The sequence below is a fragment of the Macaca nemestrina genome, chromosome 11, assembly GCF_043159975.1.
Source record: "Macaca nemestrina isolate mMacNem1 chromosome 11, mMacNem.hap1, whole genome shotgun sequence".
Taxonomy (NCBI): Eukaryota; Metazoa; Chordata; class Mammalia; order Primates; family Cercopithecidae; genus Macaca; species Macaca nemestrina.
This window is the reverse complement of record NC_092135.1, coordinates 60,593,408-60,616,155: the sequence shown is the minus strand read 5'-3', so window position 1 is coordinate 60,616,155 and position 22,748 is coordinate 60,593,408. Positions and strand designations below refer to the sequence as shown.

Genomic DNA, 22,748 nt, shown 5'->3' with positions numbered 1-22,748 from the left:
AGATATTTTTATTTCTCTTTTGCTTTCCTTTTTATTGGATATTCAGGAGTATGTTGTTTAATTCCAACTTTTAAAAAAATTTTCTAATTTTCTTCCTGTTATTGTTTTCTAATTTCATACCATTCTGTTCATGAAAGATCCTAGACATGATTTCAACCTTCTTAAATTTGGTAAGCCTTGTTTTGTGGCCTAATCTATGATCTATCCTGGATAATGTTCTATGTGTGCTTGAGAAGAACGTGTATTCCACTGTGGTTGAATGGAATGTTTTATATATGTCTGTTAGGTTCATTTGGTCTATAGTGTTGTTCAAATCCAATGTTTACTTACTGATTTTCTACCTGGATGATCTGTTTATTGTTGAAAGTGGGTTACTAAAGTCTTCTACTATTATTGTATTGCTGTTTATTTCTACCTTCAGCTATTTCAATTTTTGCTTTATATTCTTAGGTGCTTCAATAAATATTGTAAATCTGTTAGAAAATGATGGTGGCTATATTAATCTTAATGGTCTTGTCTTTTAACTTTTATATTGAAGTCAAACGTGATCTACACACCACCATCACAGTATTAGAATATTCTGAATTTGATTATGTTCTTATTTACAGTGAGTTTAGTATTTTCATGTTGTTTGTCTGCTTTTGTTTCAACTTGAAGAAATCACTTTAGCATTTTTGTAAAGCAACTATAGTGATGAACTCCCTCAGTCTTTGTTTGTTTGGGAAAATATCTCTCATTTTTGAGGGAATCTTTGCTAGATGCAATATTCTCAGTTGACAGTTTTGGATTTTTTTTTTTTTTTTTTTTTTTTTTTTTTACCAGTACCTGGTTATATCATCCCACCATTTTCTGGCATCAAGGTTTCTGCTGAGAAATCTTCTGATAGTCTTATTGTGGTTCCCTTGTATGTTATAGGTTGCTTTTCTATTGCTAATTTATAATCCTCTCTTTGTCTTTGACTTTTGATAATTTGACTGTAATATGTCTCAGTGACAATCTCTTTCTATTTGATCTATTTGGGGTATTTTACATTTTATGAATGTAGATATGCATCTCCTTCTCCAGATTTAGAATTTTCTGTCATTATTTCTTTTAAGAATCCCTCTGCCTATTTCTTTTTTTTAGTTTGTTCCTTCTTGGACTTAAATTATACATAATTGGTTCACTTGATGGTCTCCGATAAGCCCTGTAGGCTTTCTTCCCTCTTTTTCTTTATTTCTTTTTGTTTTTGTTTCTCCAATTAGGTCAAATGACCTGTCTTTGAGTTTGCTAATTCTTTCTTCTGCTTTATCAAGTCTCCTACTGAAAGTTCTTTAAAGAATTTTCAATCTTATCTATTGTGTTCTTCAGCTCCAGAATTTTTGATTGGTTCTTTTATATGGATTCTGTCTCTTTGTTGAACTTTTAATTTTGTTTTTTATTGTTCTCCTGATTTTTATTTCAGGTAATGGTGTTCTCTTGTAGCTTATTGAACTTCTTTAAAATGGTTACAGATGCTTCTCAACATATGATGGGGTTATATCCTGATAAAACTATCATAAGTCAAAACTGCATGTAATATCTCAATCCATTGTAAAGTCAAAAAATCATAAGTCAACCATCATAAGTCAGAAACTATTTGTATTTTTAATTTTTGCCACACAGTTCATAAATTTTCATTTCTTTAAGATAGACTATGGATGCTTTATTTTTTTTTCTTTGTTGGTATCATGATTCCGTGATTATAAGCAATCCTTTTGGTCTCCCCTTGGTATCTGACCATTTGAAGAATTGGGGTCCTCCTCTACTCTTTACATATTGTGTTTGGCAAAGAAAGCACTTCACCAGTCAGCCTTTCCAAAAATTCTAGGTAGATAGGCTGAAGTGTCTGCAGATAACCTTGCTGCTGGAGTCCTTAGGTGGCTGGCCTGCTGCCTAGGTCAGCTGGCACGTGGGCCTGGAGCCTTGGCTCACTGGAGTAGGCCTGGAACTAGGGTCATTGTGGGTGGTCCTGGAGCCTGTGAGTCTGTGGGTCTGTGAATGCCAGCCTAACACCAAGGTCTACTGAGATGGGCCTGGAAACTGAGTATATAGCATCTGAACTGACGTTAGCTGGACTTTGAGTCTGAGTCAGTGGGGGATGGGCTGGTCCTGGGCCAGGTCTTCTGCCTTGATCCATGGGAAAGACTTAATCATGAGTCTGTGGAACTAGCCAGGCACTGCAGTCTTCTGTGGTAGTCCTGGCACCTGAATACAGAGGGGTGGGCCTGATGTCTGTGATTATGTGTGTGGAACTGGGTCCAAGATCCATGAGTACCAGTCTCAAGCCTGAATTCATGGATGCCAGCCTGGTGTTCAGGGCCACAGAGGCTGGCCTGGCATTAGGTTGGTCCTGGATCCTGGGGCTATAGAAGCCAGCCTGGAGCCTCTGAGTCTGGTATTGCACTGGAGTGGGCCTAGAGCCTGGGTTCATGGTGCCAGCTAGAATCTGGGGCTGCAAGAGCCAGCTTGACACTAAGGTGAGCCTGGAGCCTGAGTCTGAGGAGTGGGCTTGAGTTCTGGGTCTGTAGGCACTGGCCTGGAGTCTGAATCCATGGAGGATATCCTACACATGGAGCCTAAATACACAGGTGCCAGGCTGGAGCCTGGGACTGCCCAGGCCAGGTTGAAACTAGGGCAGGCCTATTGCTTGGGTCTGCAGGGCCTAGCCTGGCTCCAGGGTTAACTGGAGAAGGCCTGATACTGAGGTTCACTGTGAAGTCATTGCTCAATCCATTCTTCTCCCCACATGCAAAGGGTATAATTCTCCATGTAGTGCTGCATGGTTTTGGGGGAAGGTTGATGCAGGTAATATAAAACTGTCCTCCTTACCATCCGCTGTGCATCTTTTCTTATTCTTGTGCTTCGCTCAAGTGCTGTAATCTTTCACCTGCATTCCATAGAGAGTGCGAAGGTGTTTTCAAGTGGATGGTTGTTCAAATGGATATTTTTGTGAGGGGAAACTCCCATTCTACCATGTTACTGATGATACCCCTCTTCTTACTTATTTATTTTTAAATCATGCAACTTAAAATGCTGAACATCTGGATACCTCCCCAAATTAACCTAGGTAATGTTCAGTAAATTTAAGCATGCTTGTGTTAGACAGCAGCTTACATTTAGAATTTTTATAATTGAAGGCATAATTTAAAAATGCTTTAAATACACCGAAACTTTTTGAAACATTTTCAAAGATATTACACCAACATTTATTTAAACAGAATCTATAAAAATCATATGCATTTTAAAATTTGTTTTGTTTATAATAGAAGTACAAGCTTGAAAAGTCATATTCCCAGGGTCCAATATCTCGCTTTGTGACTTGCTTATTGTGTGTCTTTGGACAATTGGCTTACCTCTGTGCATGTTATCTTATCTGTAGGATGGGGGTAATTGCAGCTACATAATGGAGTTTAAGTAAGAAGGCGTTGACATATGTCAGGCTCATGAAACAGTACCTGGCACACAGTAAGTGTTCCAAGAATGTTGGCTCATACTAGCAGTTTTTTTTTTTTTTTTTTTTTTGAGACGGATTCTCACTCTGTTGCCCAGGCTGGAGTGCAGTGGTGTGATCTCGGCTCACTGCAACTTCTACCTCTCTGGTTCAGGCAATTTCCCTGCCTCAGCGACCACCCGCCCCGCCGCCGAGTAGCTGGGATTACAGGTGGTAGCACTACTTTGGATACACTATTGTTTTGGATAATTTCAAATTATCCACTATTGTTTGGATAAACTCCCACCCCCACCCTGAGTAGCTGGGATTACAGGTGCATACCACCATGCCCGGGTTATTTTTTTGCATCTTTACTAGAGGTGGGGTTTCATCATGTTGGTCAGGCTGGTCTTGAACTCCTGATCTTTTGATCTGCCCAGCTCAGCCTCCCAAAGTGCTGGGATTACAGGCATGAGTCACTGCACCCAGTCCATACTACTAGTTTTAACTCAAGTTTGTCAAACCATGGAAAGGGGGAGTTTATTAAATAATTTGAAAAATTAATAGTCTAATAAGAGTAGTGCAGTTACAATTCAGTGTCCATTCTCAGGAGATGGTAAGTAGCACTGGTCGCAGACTCTTGCCTGAAAAACTTGCCCCCAAAAACCACACAGTCAAAACAGTCAACAAGCAACAACAACAAAAACAAAACAAAAATGCACCCCCAACTGCAAACAAACAAAAAACAAAAAACAAAAAACAATTCCACAGGCAGACTGAATAAGGAGTAATAGTGGAAAACCTGAGAAAATCCAAAACACAGAAAGCCTTCCTTTCTAATTCACTTATTTGAATATTTAAAGCAAGTTAGATTTGAGTGACTGAAAAAAAAAAACTCCAATGAAGAAAATCAAGACAGCCCAATAGTAGCAAATTATTATAAAAAAGTAAAGTCAGTGAAATGTTGTAAAACTTCCAATGTAAAATATTAAGTGGTCATGATATAGTAAACACTAATACTTAGCAAGAACTGTAATGATAGAATAGAAAGAAACAAATAGGAAAGTAAGAGCTTTATTAAAGCATTATATTTAAGACTGTCAATCTCAAGAACAGACATTGCTAACTGGTGTATTTAGCTAAATGTGATTCATATCAGTCAAAAAGACTGATGTCTCTTGGTTTATCCTGTTTGATGACAAGCTAATTTTTTCTTTCAAAAGTGTAATATATGTATAGTTAGCAACATTTTAAGTTGATTCTGAAAACTAAATTAGGAAATAGTATGGACCTATCTTTGAATAGAAGAGACCATCCTTATTGGACTCATGTCAGCTATCACCGGCAGATTGAGAGTTCCAGTTGTCAGAGGTCTAAGGAATAACAACTCCCTTCAAAACAGCTCCACAATGGCTCCCTTTTCGTCATCCTTCATTGAGGAAAATGAAGACCCTCGTGTTCTGGTCATAATTGCTGTGGAGGTTAACTAGCAGTTAAAAAGCATTACAACCCCTGCTAGTGTAGAATTAACTCTATCATAAATTAAATGCTTCTAAAATATTACTGTGGCTAGTATGGGATAATTTTGTCAAAGATTTCTTTTACTATTAAATATTTGCTGAAATTATCCAAAACAATAATATATCCAAAGTAGTGCTACCTTCTGAGATCTTTAGGAAAGGAAAGGAATCTAACACGTAATATCTTACTCTATTTGATCCTTACTGCAATTCCGTAGGTGAAGTAAATCTTGGCTTTATTTGTGGCTGAAGACAATGAAACTCAGAGAGACATTTGCCCAAATTTGGCAAGTTTCCAAACGGTGGTTCTTGAACCTGGAGTTATCTGGCTTAAGCTCCTTTTACTATTTGATGAAATTAGGGGGAAAAAAAGAAAATTTAACCTAAAACCACTGAACAAGAAGTTAATTCTTCAGTGCTTATTATCAGTGGCTATATAGTTAGTGATAGGTGAATTAATACATCTCTGGTAAGGATTAAATAATAAAATATTGGGGTCAGGATTATTATTTCTATACCTAACATGACAGGGGTTGAAGGAAGGAACACTAGTGGTCAATATGCCAGGGTCCACACTATAAATCAGTCAGCTACTGGCTCTGAGGAAACGGTCAGATTATTTAACCTGTTGGAGCCTCCATGTTATGTAAAAGCAGCCCACAGGATGATCATGAAGATTAAATAAAACAATGTGATAGGGAATCTTGAACATAGATGAGCTCAATAAATCATTGCTGACTCTGAAACAATAGTATGAAGTAGCATAAATGTTTTTCATTTTTAATTTGCTGAAGACTTCCACTGCCCTTCTACAGGCAGTCTGTATTTTACAAAATCCAAATACTATATTACAAAACATATATAAATTCAGACTAAATGGGAGTTCTACATAAATCAAAATCATGAGAATTCCTGAAACTTGTTTTTTTAAAGGATATCAACATATATTTTATTCAGACATCTAGTTATTAACTCTTTGAACTATAACTAGAGTGGACTCAATACATTTAGAAAGGAGAAATCCTGAAGTCAGAAATCACCAGAGAATAAGCAGACATTTTTTTTACATTTCAAATAGAAACATCCAGAAATATTCTCTTTAATATAGGTTTCTTATGTTCGAAGCTCAGGTATTAAAGGAAACTATGTTGAGTTTTAATAACATCTTTTTGTATTCGTCATCTTAGAGATGTTGTCTCCAGAGGATACTGCTAAAAGGATTGGCAAAACAAATTTAAGAGAGAATATTTAATCAGTCTAGTCTCACGTTGTCTTTCCTTCAGAGAGTGTTTGCTAAGGCATCAGACTAGCAAATATATCTCTGTCAACATCTGCTCTCATTTTCCAAATTGACAGCATTCGGAAGCAGAAGTTGGGATTAAATGTTATTCTTAAACCTTGGATCAAGCTATAAAACCACATTCCGTCTGCTACAGAAAAGCCTTCCTGAAAACATCTCAAAACATTGTTGGCCTGAGCCAAACATGTCCTACAAAGGATGTAAGTTTGTTTGCCAAGTTTATCAAATGTTGAAGCAAATGGATGTTTTTCTGCAAATGCACTATTTCAGGCAGGTCCAAGCAGGGGGAGTCACTAATGAGTGTCATGGGATAAGGAATTTATTATCACAATTGTATCTTACACAACTCTGGAAGGAGACATGAAAATGAAGCCTAACTATTATTATAGTTGGATCATCAGAAAAGTAATCTAAGAAACCAAGCAGATCCAGCTACCAGGTGGGTCTGCCAAGGAAAGCTTGTAGAAACATCTGTAGGAAACTATTGCTTCTGATATGTTATTACCTTTGTGGCTCCACAGTGAAGCACTTTGTGGTGGCCCTAGCCACTGTTGGGTAACAGAAATATGCTGGATGCATAGTAGAGAAGAGTTACTACGGGCTAGGACCCACCAGGTGTCTCTGCATCAGTCCATCACAACATCTGACTGTGACGACCCTCAGAGACTAATTGCTACTCAATTACTCCACTTTCACCTCCCAAATCTCACACATGCTCCTCTTACTGTCAACTTAAAATAATTTGAAGGGAAGGAGATTTGGGGAAACATGATTTCCAGCTTAACCAGATATACAGTGCTCCATCCTACAGGCTGTTGATGCCTGTTCCATGGATGGCCTTGGTGAGGATCCTTCAGTGTCCTTTTGAAGCTTTTTAACTTTATTGTCAGAACAGTGCAACAGAAACATACTCAGAATCATTGCTTTTCTTGATATTCAGATGTTTTCTCTTCTTCATTAAATCTCTCTGGTGGCTCTGTTTCTATCCTCATTATTGAAGCCAAAGTTCTTACAGTGACCCACAAAGTTTGAAAGTTGGACTATTTATTTGGTCTCTGGTCTTGTCTCCCAACCTTTTGTCTCTCCTTCCCTCAGCTCCAGCCACACTGGCCTTCTCATTGTTTCTTGAAAATGTCAGACATGCTCTGCTGTAGTGCCTGTGCGGTTGCTGTTCCTGGAATGCCTTTCTCCAAAATAGCCACATGACTCATTCCATCACCTCTTTCTGGTCTTTCTTCAAATGTCGAATTCTCAGAAAAGCCTTTCATGACAGTTTTATTTAAAACTGTGCCCCTTACTTCCTCTTCACCTTTCCTGTTTTATTTTTTTTCATTGTCCTTTTCATTATCTACCTACAATATATTACATCTGTATTTTGTATGCTATCTTTTCTCGCATACTAGAACGTAAGTTCAGTAACGGGAGAGAATTTCATCTGTTTTGTTTACTGCCTTGTATGGCATATGAGGGTGGACAAAATCCAGTAACAATGTTACTAGTATGTGTTGAATGTATTTAATAAAATAGAGTTACAAAATTGTTTGACCTATTTATAAGAATTATGTATGAGTTTTGTATCATGAATGCAAGGTCTATTTTTATATGCCATATTTCAAAATTAATAACACTAGAAAAAACTAAATTTTAGTCAGTTTTTCATTCTGATTTTCATCTCACTAGTGAAGAGACCTGCAATGTGAAGAAATATTCATTGAATTTATCTAGCTTCATAATTTCTTTTGTGCAGGGTATTGAAATAGCCAGTCACTAAAGCAAATTTTCTCAGACATTTTAAGCAATGGCAATGTGTTCTCTGCGTGAAGGCTTGAATTAGTCATTTTCTAACTGACCCCCTAAAATATTAAGGATTGAGCTTAGTGACTTATGGGAAAGACAGTCTAAAACCAAGTATCTAGATTTATTTGCTGATTTCTTACATGTCAACATGTTGACACTAATCTTTAAGGACCCCATGCTCAAAAAAGTATAATATATGTAATGAAATCCAAAAACACCTTTACTTACCACATCACTGCTCTCTCCCCTATTACTACTTTCATGTTTTTTCCCACTTTCAATCTAATTTTTACCGTCCTCATTCTCTTCCACTAGGTGTATTTGTTTTCATTCTCTTAGATTATCAGAATATGCATAAATAAAGTTGAAAGCCAATAAACATAGGGATTTGGTTAATAAACATAGGGATTTAATAAACATGTAAATGAATGTTAATAAACAACCTGAATTCAGTCTCTGGCCTTACTGCTTACTGCAGCCTGACATTGTGAATTCTTTTTATTTCTCTTAGTTTCATCTGTTAAACTAAATAAAAAATTAATAATAATAGATGCTATCAAAAGAGGCCTTTATGAGGATGAGATGAGTTAATATATACAAAACATTTCCCAGAATGCTGTAGACATAATGCACACTAAATTCATATTATCAATATCATTATTTATAAGTGTGAATATACAATTGGTATATAATACTTCAAATCTCTGGTTCTCAGTTTCCTTAGAAATATAATTAAAAATTAACTAGAGTATCTTTAATCTCTATTTCAGTTATATAATTCTAAGTCTATAATATATAGATTGGGTATGTAAGTGGCCATATTTGGATACATAAAATAGGATATAATCTCTTGTGAATTAATTCTTTTGTGTGTGTGTGTGTGTGTGTGTGTGTGTGTGTGTGTGTGTGTGTCTTTCTGAGGGATTCATCTGCCTAGGTCATTCAAACACAATTTTAGTGAAATCCAAAAAACAATGATGGTAATTTAACATTATATCATTTTACCAGTTTAGTACAGTCTTTTTATGTGACAGCTGTTCCAACCTTAAAAGGGATCAAATCATATTAATTCTAAACAGTACACTTTTCGAATTGAGTAACTTTTGTTTAGAAACTAGTCAAAATAATGTCTACTACAAGAAATCTCATACTTATAAGTACATTCTATCCTAAAAGTTGTTGAGTCAATTGTTTGGAACTCTTAACACATTTTACACAGAACTAACTTTACGTAAGGTTAGACATGGGGGCTGTGTCTCCATGCTTGAGAAAAAATTAGTTCAATTAGGAAAATATAAGAGGGTAAATAAAAATGATTTTGCAGAGTCTGAAAGTTGTGTTTGGACATTGTCACAAAACTTAGGGCACTGGGTTGTTATCTTTAATAATATTTTCTGCCCCTACCCTTAGAACTCAAGGATTCTGTTTCTAGATATTGATTGTACAACTACCCCAGCACTGACTGGCACACTGTTAATTGAGTGCATCCTTTTTTGTAGTGGTAGTAAATGATTAGGGAAAAATCCCTACAAATGCTTCAGTAGAGAATGTGTTGCATAAATGATGACACAATCATGCAGTAAAATACAATACAGCCCTTAAAAAAGAATGAGGTATCCTTTTGTGTACTTACCTGAACACATCACTAAGATATATCATCATGGAAATGAAAGGAGATGCAGAAAGGTTTGAGTAATGGGCTACAGTTTTTTGTGGAGGAAAATAACATCTCTATGCACGTGTCTGTGGATTACTACTGACTATTGTTACCTTTAAGGAAAGGAATTACTTTTCTGGCAACAAGGAAGAGAGACAAGAAGAATTTTGCTCTTCTTTATCAAATTCATAATTCATAAGCAAATGATTTAACTTCGTATTTTCCACCTCCTTGAATTCATTTACACCACTATTCTTGCTATACCAGTTGATCATGCATCAGAAAGTTTTTGTTAAAACTTGATTGCAACAGAGTGAAGGAGAAAACACACACGTACCTTGAGGAAGTGGAGGCAATTGAGAGGGTGAAAAGTAAGAGGATTTAAAAGGATGTCTGAACACACGCAAGAAAGAAATTAATTAAAGCGAGATAATTACTGTGTCCAGTGATTATGTACAATGACACAAAGTTGAGCACAATTATTCTGAGAGGGAAGAGACCATGAAGGAACATGGTTGGCTCAGACAGTGTTCTACCACCAGGTGGCGTTATCAACCCAAGACAGTTTGGATGCTATTAGAAGTGGGGTACCAAAGGGAGGGTAAAAATGAAATGGCTTTTGGATTAAAAAGTGGAAAGAAGTGTGTGAGCAACTATTCAGAAGTTATAGCAAGAAGCACACATAACAACCTAGCTCTTACAGGACAGGAAAAATGTATAATATTGGGTGCGCGTGTATAAAAAGATGTATAAAAAATTTTAAGGGCCGGACGCGGTGGCTCACGCCTGTAATTCCAGCACTTTGGGGAGCTGAGGCAGGTGGATCACGAGGTCAAGATATCGAGACCATCCTGGCCAACATGGTGAAACCCCATCTCTACTAAAAATACAAAAATTAGCTGGGCGTGGTGGCGCATGCCTGTAGTCCCAGCTACTCAGGAGGCTGAGGTGGGAGAATCACTTGAACCCAGGAGGTGGAGCTTGCAGTGAGCCGAGATCGCACCACTGCACTCTAGCCTGGGCAACAGAGTGAGACTCTGTCTCAAAAAAAAAATTAAGACTTGCTTAAATGCTGTTGTTTTTCCAAAGGTGAAAGCTCTCCTACAACTTTTGGAAAAAATATTTTTCGCCATAAATTTGCCAACAGAACAAAGCAAATTAAACTGAATATTATAACAGTTGATTTAAGTAATTAAAATTACAATGAAGTTTTTTTGGATTTCACTAAAATTGTGTTTGAATGACCTAGGCAGATGAATCCCTCAGAAAGACACACACACACACACACACACACACACACACACACACACACAAAAGAATTGGTTCCTCTCCACTAAAGTGTGTAGACTCAATGGATCAATAATTGGCCAAGTAGTAAATGCATATAACTCAATGAATAAATTTACTGCAAGTAGACACAGGTCAGTTCTATTTCAGAATATCATGCTAGGCAGTGATGTCTGATACCGTGTACAGTAGTTTAAAACGCAAATATCTGAAATATCAGTTTCATAATGAGGTAAATGTGAATAACACCCATTTACTCTCTATCAACTCCTTTTACATGATTTAATAATTGTAAAAGAAGTATTGAAATCAAATGATAAAATATATATTTTGATATTTATTGCATATAGGGAAGAACCTTGTGAGATTATTTATTCAAGAACATTCACTGCTTATCTACCATGTGCCAGGTTCTGTGCAGGCACTGATAATAAGATCAAGAAAAATATACAGAGTTCTGTCCCTCATAGTGTAGAGTAATGAGAAAATAAAGGGTTTGGATTTAGACTTGTCTGGTAACCCAAGATGCTGTTTACAGATTGCATTACTTGACAGTTTAATGAATTTCTCTAATTCTCTATTTATTCAAAATATATTTATGGAGAATCTCCCATCTGCCTACTACAGTTTAAGGTGTTGGACAAACATAAATGATTAAAACAGGTAAAAATCCTTGACCTTAAGAGACTTACATATCAATTTCTTTATCAGATAAATAACATAATATCAATTTCATTGTAACAAAGATTAAATGAAAAATTGTACATCTAGAGCACTGAGATGAATTCCAGAAAATAAATTGACTTCCAATAAAGAGAAATTCCCATTTTCCTTTGATTTATGGCTCTTTAGATAAGTTTTTCTACAAAGCCTCATTCTGTGAGAAAGAAGGATCTCTGTTTTTCCCATCTTTGTATTCAAAATAGGAACTTAAAGTTTATTGAATTGCTATTATTTGGAGAATCATTCATTTACCTCACGCATGCCAAAAAGGGTCACCATATCAGACAAAGTTAGTCTTTTTAAAAAAACAAATGATAATAACCAGTCTTAGAAATTATGTAAAATCTGCTTCAACTTATTATATTCAATGTGATAATGCAGTTACTGTTAGTTCAATTTTTATCAATAGTTTACCTTGTTTCACACAAGGGACCAAATAAATTATATAGTACTCTCTTATGGCATAGTCAGAGTCATGCATTTTAACCTTGGTTGAAATCTTGGCCCTGTTACTTGCCATGAGGCTGGTAAGTGCTTCACTTTGCTGAGTCTTTCTGTTTTCTTCTGTGTATAACAAGGATGATTAAAACCTCACAAGGTTGTTAGGAAAATACAATAAGATATTGTAATACAGTGAGTATATATAAAGCACTTAGCATAGTGCTTGGCTTATATAGGAGATGCTCAACATACATTAGTCTCCTCAACTTCAATATTTACTCTTATACTTTTACTACCATAAGTAGAGGCTACAGTCAGCACACTGTATCAGTGGGTTCTGCATCCATGGATTCAACCAACTGCAGATCAAAAATATTGACAATAAAAAGAATGATTGGGTCTGTACTAAACACATACAGACTTTTTGCTCTTATCATCATTCTTTAAGCAATACCATATAACAACTATTGATATGGCATTTACATTGTATTCAGTATTATAAGTAATGTAGAGATAATTTAAAGAAAACAACAGGATATGCATAGGTTATGTGTAAATATTATGTCATTTAATAAAGAACTTGAGCATGCTTGGATTTTGGTTATCTGTGGGGGTTCCTGGAACCAATCCTCCATGGATACCGAGTGATGTCTGCACTATACTGGTGGGACTTGTTAAACAGCAGAATAATCCTAGGGATTCCAGGAAACCCTTTAGAAGTTTTGGAACGCTTCTCTCAGAGTTTCTATTGATGTTAAATCACAGCCTTTACATACTAGTCAAAGATGGTGAGTGGGTGCTGAACTCCAAATACCAACTCTAGTAACAGAGAATTGAGAACAGGGAAAGAGTGAAGAAGAACTAAAAGTTGTTAGAGGGCTTATGTATGAAACTTCTTATAGACTAGGAAAACTGGTCTCATGACCAATCTCTACCCAAGCCAGAAAGTTGCTTCATGTTCATCTTCTCTACATTACTCCAGTTAAAGCTCCCTGGGGAATGAGAAGGAGAAATATACCTAATATCTCAGATAAAAATGAGTGGGAGGAGAGCAGATATTATAAAGATATGAGAGTAAATCCCATTGCCTTTTAAGATTATGGAATGCACTACAGTCAGGTCCCCTGGAAGGGAAATTAGGAATCATGAAGTCCGAGACTGAGCTACTGTCTCTTTTAGAGGCTACGTGGTCTGAAGCTCTTTCCTCTCTTCCCTCTCCCAGTGCATCTCCTTAATAGCTCCTCTCTCTCCTTTCTCTCCTTCTCTTTCTTTCTCTTGTCCTCTCCCTTCCCTTCCTTTCTCCTCTGCATCTTTCTCCTCTCTTTTTCTCTGTCTCCACCACCATTTTTGAATTATACTTGGCCCAAAATACAGTCTTCAAATCAATATATCTTTTCAGTTGAACACCCAAAAGAAAACCAATTCAGTCTTGCACTATTTTAACTACACTTATCAGAGAGAAACTTATTTGGCCCAGATCATTTGTATTGGCTAATGATTGGCCTCCCTGGACTCGAACATGAGCACATGGAGTTGTGTACATGTAATACTTACATGAAGCCTCCTCTCCAGAGGCTACATATAGGATAGAGCAGGTTCACCAGGAAGGGATCATTTATATTCCTAGCACCACGCAATGGATCTGGAATGTAGTATGTGCTTGATAAATACCTGCTAAATAAATGAGAGAACAGTGTATTCATAGCTTATTTTTGTAAATGTGTAGTTTTTTCATACTTTACTACCTTTACTAATAATTGACAGACAATATGTGTGGTGTGCTTATGAGCCAGATGTTGTTTGATGCACGTTCCATGTATTCACTCTGTAATCCTCACAATATTCCTGTGAGAAAATCAGGCATGGATTGTTTAAATAACTTGCCCAAGTTTACATATCTAGTAAAGGGCAGAGCCAAGGCACATACCTAGCCTTTTTAACACTGGCATTCACACTGTTGACCTGTATGCTGAATCCACTCTCAACATGCACTTTATTCTAGACAATATAAAGCAAGTCTATATTCACTTATGCCACTATGTATATTTTAGCATTTTGTAGTAGTTATTATTAAAAATAAGATAATGAAATTGTACAGCAGCAACTTAACGGACATCAAGGAGGTCAAAGAGTTTTCTGGTACATAATGCAAATGAATGCCTAAAAGAGTATAATCATCTTGGTCCTAAAAATCTATTAGTTTTTTTTCCCCCTTTTTTTTGGTTATATAGTTCTACATTCCTTCCTTTTATAATCAATTTTTTTACTTTGATTATTCATTTTATCCATATCCATTTGACTTTTAAATGTGATGGCTACTCTTTTAAAAGCATCATTTACACTCAATTTCTATTCCGTAGCCCCAAACCACAACTCATCAATGCCTCCTCAAAGGGTAACATGTGAGTAGAAAGGGAAGCATGGTAGACAATAAGAGGAAAGTCTTCTGTGCAACAAATAACAAGTCACAATGGCAGTGTAGTTTCTAAAATTCACATATATTATATATAATACAAAGATAATGAAATGAAATGAAAAGTACATATAGTTCAAATTAAAACTAGACTCACTGTTAATCAAAGAAACACAGACTAACACAATCAGATAAGTTTTTTTACTAAACTAGCTCATTTTTTTTAAAAGACAATATTCCCTGATATAGAGAAAGCATACAGTAGGAGAGTAGTATATTTCTAGCAAACAGTATGGTTATATATATAAAGAGCTTTCAAATGTTCATTCACTCCTCTTTCAAAAATTATATTCAAAAAATTATTTCAAGGTTCACATAAATTTATGTACAATGCTGCTCATCACTGTTTTTATACAAATTAATGCTTTGTAATTTAAATGATCAGTGAGAGAATGTTAAATTACAGATTATACATGTAAAATATTGTGCTACTATTAAAGTGTCTATAGAAAATTAATATCATTATTAATTTCCCTTGAAGTGATGCCTATAAAATTATTCTAGGAAACAAGTGAGGATGCATACACATTCGTAAACAAAGGAGACTCAAAAGAAAGACACCAAATATTTATAAACATTATTTCAGTGTGGTAGAATTATACACGAGTTTTCATTTTTATAAATTTTGATATTCAGAATTTTCTGTGATAAAAAGTTTGTTTTGAGGGCAATATTCTTCCACTGAGTTTATAGTTAAAGGAATTTATTTACTGACTGAATTCTTACCACACACAAGCCCAGAGCATCCACATGCCAGTTCATCTTGGGAACAGTCTTGCTCTTGGTACATTTGGCCCAAAATCTTATGGCTCTAAGTTAGAAGAAACCTACAGTTACCCACCCTCCACACAGGATAAGAGTTGTAAAATAGGACCAAATACCACTCCCAGAATGAAATACTTTGCATGGGCATCACAGAAATGAATGTTTCTATCCAATTCCTTCTTTCTCTTCCTTCCCTTTTGAGGATATAAGATGTCTCCACTTCTGACCCATGTTTTGTTAATCATTATAAAAGCAAGTAATAAAATCAATGAGGTAAGGAAAATAAAAGGTTTAAATAATACAAGTTTAAATGATTCAAGTTTAAAATAAGCTTAAAGTGAAAATAAATGTAAGAATATATTTTAAATAATAATTTGTAAAAGGACATTAACGTAAGTGTAGAAAGTTTCTTTTCCTGATCTGAAACGCTTTATATGAATTTTCTTAGATTGGTATTTCATGGTATATCCCTTGAACTTACTCTCCCAAAAAAGAAATCACTAAACCACGACACTGGAGGTCTGAAGTTCAATTAAAATAGCACCTCAAATTATTTTCTTTAACAAACAATGATTTTATTACCAGAAAAGAGTAATAAAATATCAAGTTTGAGTGTTGAAAATAAATTTTCACAGTTGGTGAAAGCAGTGATTAAAGTATTTTTTGTGTTTGTAATTTTAAGAGAAAGACAATCCCGTTTATCATATCATTTTATTTTTATTTAAAACAATGGATAATAATAAGGTTGTAAACATTTATGAAACCTCAGAAACGGTTTATCCTAAGTACTTTTTTGTCATAACACTGCTTATGATAAGCTAAAGTTTGATGCCAGCTACAAAATGACGGGTTATTTCAAAGGTTTTAAAAATATTGAGTTTTACACTTTTTTTCTTTTGTTTTGCTTTTGTAGGTTTTTGGTTTTGCTTCTTGATGTGCTTTTTGTTTCATTTTGTGAGTCATAAGTTAACACTATTTTCATTTGCTCTTCTTTCATTGTCATTTGCTGACACATTTAGTTCAAGTTGGCAAGACATAAGTTTTTTGTTTTTTGTTTTTGTAGACAGTCTCACTCTGTTGCAAGGAAGCTGGAGTGCAGCAGCGCAATCTCGGCTCACTGAAACCTCCATCTCCTGGGTTCCAGCGATTCTCATGCCTCAGCCTTCCAAGTAGTTAGGACTGCAGGCGTATGCCACCATGCCCGGCTAATTTTTGTATTTTTAGTAGAGACATATTAGCCAGGCTGGTCTTGAATTCCTGGCCTCAAGTTATCAGCCTGCCTCGGCCTCCCAAAGTGCTAGGGTTACAGGCGTGAACTACTATGCCTAGCCTCTATTCCTTTGATATTGGAAGACAGATTATGTCTATCATTTGACAGTTACAAATTATCTTGTTTTTTTTTTTTTTTGAGGCGGAGTCTCGCTCTGTCGCCCAGGCTGGAGTGCAGTGGCGCGATCTCGGCTCACTGCAAGCTCCGCCTCCTGGGTTCCCGCCATTCTCCTGCCTCAGCCTCCCGAGTAGCTGGGACTACAGGCGCCGCCACCACGCCCGGCTAATTTTTTTTTTTGTATTTTTAGTGGAGACGGGGTTTCATTGTGTTAGCCAGGATGGTCTCGATCTCCTGACCTCGTGATCCGCCCGTCTCGGCCTCCCAAAGTGCTGGGATTACAGGCTTGAGCCACCGCGCCCGGCCAAAACAACTATAGTTCTACAAAATGTATTTAAAGATCACTGTCATGATTGAGGTGAACTTATCATTTGAGGTGCAATTTTCAACAGTTGGGTAATTGGGAAAAGATAGGTTCAAAGCTTCAAGAAGAGAGATTAGGTTAGCCATGTGTAGGATTTTTCCTTTTTATGGAAAAACTGGAAATTAGTCCTTTTTGCTTTTCTTCTCTGAGTTATATATGTCTATTTCCTCCACTCTATAAGATTCTCAAACACAGGGATGATATCGTATTCACATCGGTACACATTAAATGAATGTTTAATGCATTGAATTTGTTGAAGTGGGAGAAAGAAAGAGGGAGCAAAATGCTGGAGATGTAAAAGCTAAAGTTATATTTACTTTAACTGTATTCCTAATTGGCTTCCACTATTGATTCTGTGTGTTCAAATGGGGCTTTCAGTATCTTAAGTTTAAAATAGATTGATGTGTTTCCAAATATATCTGAGCTGGCTGATCTGGTGGTCACTTGACTTTAACACTTGTGGCCAATGGAAAAAGGGAGAAAAAGGAAGATATTCAATAAATACTCCAAGAGGAGAAAATACATAATACCGAATTAATCAGAGCAGAGAGAAATGTTTAACTTACCGAGTTATTGTCATGGGGATTGAATGTGATAATATATGTTGTCTTTTTTAGAGATCATTTGGATACAAGAACCTGAAAACTGTTTACTAATACAAATAATATAGGGATATATTTTAGAGGGTACAGGAAAATTCCTTAGTGACTAATCAAAAATAAAAAAAGTATAGCTTACTTCATAAAAAATTAAAAAGTCTACATTACTCTCTTTATCTCCTTTTCTCTCCCTGGGATCTCATAGTCTGTCATTAACTCATTTCTCTGAATGTCTGTGCCATTCTTTATGATGTTTTTGGCCTAGGATAACAGAAAATCTAACTACAAGAGGGTTATACAACATGAAATTCATCATCTTATATGACAAAATGTTTGGAGGTAGAACGGATTCAGCAGTGGTAATTCAACAGCTCAACTATGGCACCATGGATCCAGGTTCTTATCTTTATACTTTTCTGCCTTAGCCTGTAGGCTTACCTGTTAAGCTGGTGACTTCAATGGCTCTCAGGTAAATACCTCAGTCTCAGGCGTCAATTGCCTCCAGAAAGAAAAACGGATTGCGTTCTTTCACTCACATTTCTTTTTAAGAGAAAATAGTATCTATTAGGTGTACTCTAGCAATAATTTTATTTGTGAATTACATAGTATTATCACAATAATTTAAAGCTATTTATAAAGATTTCAAACAGGATAGCCTAAAGATATAAAAACATGAGATCAGATAAAAGGCTAGGAAAAAAATTCAACTTTCACTCTGAGACTTTATTAATAGATCAAAAAGTTATAGGCAGTCACATGTAAATTGTTTAAATTTGTAGAAATTTTATTCATTTGGAATATTTTTCATATTAATGTTTATTATAATAGCTGTTATAGTAATTCTAAATTAAATAAATAACATATCAAAAAATCGAATAGAGGCAATAAAATGTATAAAAATAAGAATGATGAAATCCAAATGTAAATTTCAGAGAAAGGGGCAACCAGGTCTACCTTAACATGGAGGGAAGAAACTGAGGAAAGTTTCATGGCTAAAGTGATATTTGACCTCTAGAGGTTGGGATAGAGGAAAGCTACACAAAGGAGGGGAAGAGAGTAAGTAAGACTCACAAAAGCCAAGTTGCAAATACATGAATAATATTATGGAATCATGAGAAGTTTTACTTTATAAGAGCGATGAAAATAACAATGACATGTAAAGTGGATTCTGATCATGAAATGCCCTGAGAGTCAAGCTAAGAAGTTTTAGCTTTGCAATTAGAAGCCAGAAACCATAACACATTTCAAGGAGCGAGTAATGTGCTTCAGAAAAAGAAAATGGTCTGCAGAATGTTGGGGAAATTGGAGATCTGAAGATACTACAATAGTCTAAGCAAGAATTCATGATTATCTCAACCAGAGGTGAATGAGAATGAAAATGAGAGCTCAAATTCCTGAGGTTGTACCAAGTTGTAGAGGTATAAAACATAACCATCACCTGGATAGGAAGAAAAGGAAAGTCTGAGATTGTTGGACCGGACCTTAGAAACTAGAAGAAAGGTAATGCCTTTACCAGAAGAGTGACAGTGAGGAGAAATTTTTTAGGAAGGTGTGATAAATTGTTCAGATCTGGATCCAGTGCAATTGAGATAACTAGTAGGATGTTAGTTACAAATATTTGGGAAATTCAAGTCTGGAACCTGGAAGAAAATTCAAGAGTATATTTAGAAATATAGATGTCTTCAACATATTGATAATACACAAGAACATAAGAGGAAGAGAAGAGGTGAAAATAAATAAAGCTTCATGAGATGAAAAGCAAAACATTACTTTCTTGTAATGTGTATTATTCTATCCGAATCATATAAGAGTCACAATTGACTCTTATAAGTTGAATCACATAAGTTGAATCATATAAGAGTCACAGTTGACTCACAGCATGAATCTCTGTTATCTTAATTGATTCTCTCAAAGCCGTATCTCAAAGACGTTAGTATCATCGTTTTGCAGTTTGTGAAACGGATGCTCAAAGAGGTTAGACATTTGCCCCAAAGCCTACAATCTGAAAGCAGAGATATTAGAACACTTGTGCTTGGCTTTAGGCTGTAAATCTCACCTTTAATAGTTTATAGTTAACTGAAATAAATATAAATATAAAATCTTTGGATTTGAAATATTATTTAAAGAAGTAAAATAAATATGTATGTATATTATATCCAAGAGTAATGTTCAGGAACTCTATATTTTAATTAAATAATTTAAATATCTCTACTGTTCTCTAAATTCCTTCAAATTTTGAATCGTCAAAATAAGTTCTTTCAGAATTTATAAAGTAAAGGGATAAGATGAGTGGACTGATGTGAGAATTATCAGGCAAATATGTAATCAAATTCCCAAGTACTCAGTCTCAAGATGTAGCACCTATGAATAGCTGCAGTGCCCAAATTAAACCAGTCAATTGTTTCATTAATATCACTAAAAATTTAAAGTTTAAAAGCTCCTAGTTGGACAAATGGTGAATTAATTTAAATTTTAAATCAAGAGCATCGCTTTGCTTTTGTATTGTACTTTTCTAAAACTCCCGAAGGGTTAAAAACATGATAATACACCTATGTTCAAGATTAATTTGTTTATAAAGACAGCTGTGCCTTCTGATTTGCTTATTTGCATTCTAAGTTTGTATGTTTACAAAATTTGACTGTTCAACCTGCAGATGCCATTTTTAATGTTTTGCTTCAAAACTATTAACCCTTAGAGTTTCTATTTTATTCCATGTTTTAAATATATATATATGCATATATGTGAACATATGCATGTATTTTATAACCTAACATATATATGTATGCATAATATATATAAACTATATATAGAATATATATACACACATAAAGTATAGTATATACAATTCAGTTGGTAGACGGTCTGTTCCTTAAAATAAAACTGTATTTTTCTCTACCTTTTCCTTGGAGATGGCCTTTCCTTAGCATAGTCTATAGAAGGCTGTTATAAGCTGGTTGCAATAGCAGTATGTGGGCAAGAGGACTGTAAATTCAGTGAATATTATTAGTTTATGAATATTCATTAAATGTGTTTGTATGCAGCAAATCAACTTTGTAAATGGTTACAGCCAAAAAAAGCTCTAATTAGAGGAATTAATTAGTATTTGGAAAGGTATACAGGGATTAGTGGGCATGTTGAAGTGGCATTTTTTTCCTCCTGTTGAGAAAAATACCTTCTAGGGAGCTTGCAATACGATTTATGTGCATATCAGGTAGAAATAAACTGGAGTGTTTCAAGTTTTAAGGCCACAAGAGAGTGGAGGTCTGTTGTTCAAGCTAGCACAAGATACTTTGTAGATCACAGAACACCTTGGTGCTTGTCGGAATTCACCATCTTTTAAAAGATCTTGTTACTCACCAATCTTCAAATACTACATTTAACCCTACTATAAAGTTAAACCCAGTTAAACAAGAATAATCTGACAATGGAAACTTTTCCATTTCAGAGTGGTGCTTCTTTGCCTCTGTTACCTCCATAATATCCCTGCCACCAGCAACCAAAAGGAAGCAGCTGTTCTGAATATGTACAAACAAAAGAAGCTGTTACTATGGCAACCATAGAACCCTGTGGAAAAGCTCTCCCTTTAACATTAGCCAACCTCTCCTCTTTACCCCTCCTTCTTTTCCTTTCCCGCGCCAGCACACACTGCCCTTGGACAGAAATGATACTTGGCGATTCCACATGGGGAAATGGAGTAAACACTATAGCCGGCATTCACACTTTCCAAGAGCTGGAAGACTTACCCCTGGCCAAATCCTATGAAAAGGCTGCAGAACCTGACGACATTTATGGAGCACTTTGTTCCTTGATTCCCAAACCTTCCTTCATCCTCCTTAAAAAAAAAAATCCTGCTGGTCTCTCTCATTCATGACTTGATAAAGTAAGGATATAATGATACCTCTTTTACCTCTGCTTTGTCAGTTTTTCTCTATCCTATATCTATGTTCATGAGCCAAATGTGGCATTGCTTAAATAAGTCTGTGGATTTTGCTGATTCCAGAGTTGGTGTTGAATTGGATGGAAGATAGGACAGTTTTGACTTCAGAGGTAAATGGTTGATGCTAGATGATCGATCCTGTAGGGTTTTTTCCCTCCATATGGTAAAACATAGAGGCACAATTTATTAAAATTAAAACCAGCTTCAGAAAATCTGTCCAAAACTATTACAATTTGAAGCCTTTCATTTCTATTTTAATGTTTCTCCATAGTTGTGTTTTGATTAATCAATAACATCTTTCACTTATTTATGTCCTTTGATAGCCTTCAATTTACTAATTGCTTGTACTCCCAAATTAGTCTTTAAGTCAATCATTTACGAACTTAAATTTGTTTTAAGTCAGTAATTTAAAACGTGGAACATATTTTGTTGTAATTTAAAAGTTAGTTGTACATGGTTATTCATTGCAGCAAAAGATTAGAAATACCGTTTATGTCCATCAATGTTATATGGGTTAAATAAATTATTTTTCATTCGTATTATAGGGAAATATGCTGCCATTAAGAGCAAGAGATTGAGACAGAAAGGAGGATACTCTTTATAAACTCTTTATAAACTTATATGGAATCATCTCAAAGATAAATTGTTAAATTTTTTTAAAGCCAGAAAAGAACATCGTACAGAGCATTCTACTCTTTGTGTAGAAATAAAAATGATATGTGTGTATATATGTGTGTGTGTGTGTGTGTAATGTGCTTACAACATCTTTGGAAGGACACACACACACACAGAGCACAGATTCACTAGAGGCATCAAAACTTCTCTGGAGAAGTAGCTCAGTTTCTGCGTTACAGCTTGGAAACAGACTTAATTTTATAACTTTTGTATATGTTGATTTTTATAGATATTACCCATACGAAAATCACTAGATGTAAAATGGTATGAAAATGTTTGCTTTCTAATCCGTGCTGCTCAAATGTTTGGCAGAAAACTGGAAGACAACGACATAAATGTAAAGAAAAACAACGAGTAAAATAGGAATCAAAC

At 35.4% G+C, this 22,748-nt stretch overlaps 1 protein-coding gene and 1 long non-coding RNA gene across 6 annotated transcripts in view; both read left to right on the top strand.

The window, feature by feature from the left end:
- The window catches only part of LOC105483334 (potassium voltage-gated channel subfamily H member 7), a 473,655-nt gene that overhangs the window by 48,384 nt on the left and 402,523 nt on the right, over positions 1-22,748 (top strand). The window lies entirely within an intron of this gene.
- Positions 805-22,427, top strand: LOC139357134 (uncharacterized). The gene is made up of 2 exons (XR_011609824.1): positions 805-21,644; positions 22,247-22,427. It is a non-coding gene; the product is annotated as an uncharacterized lncRNA (long non-coding RNA).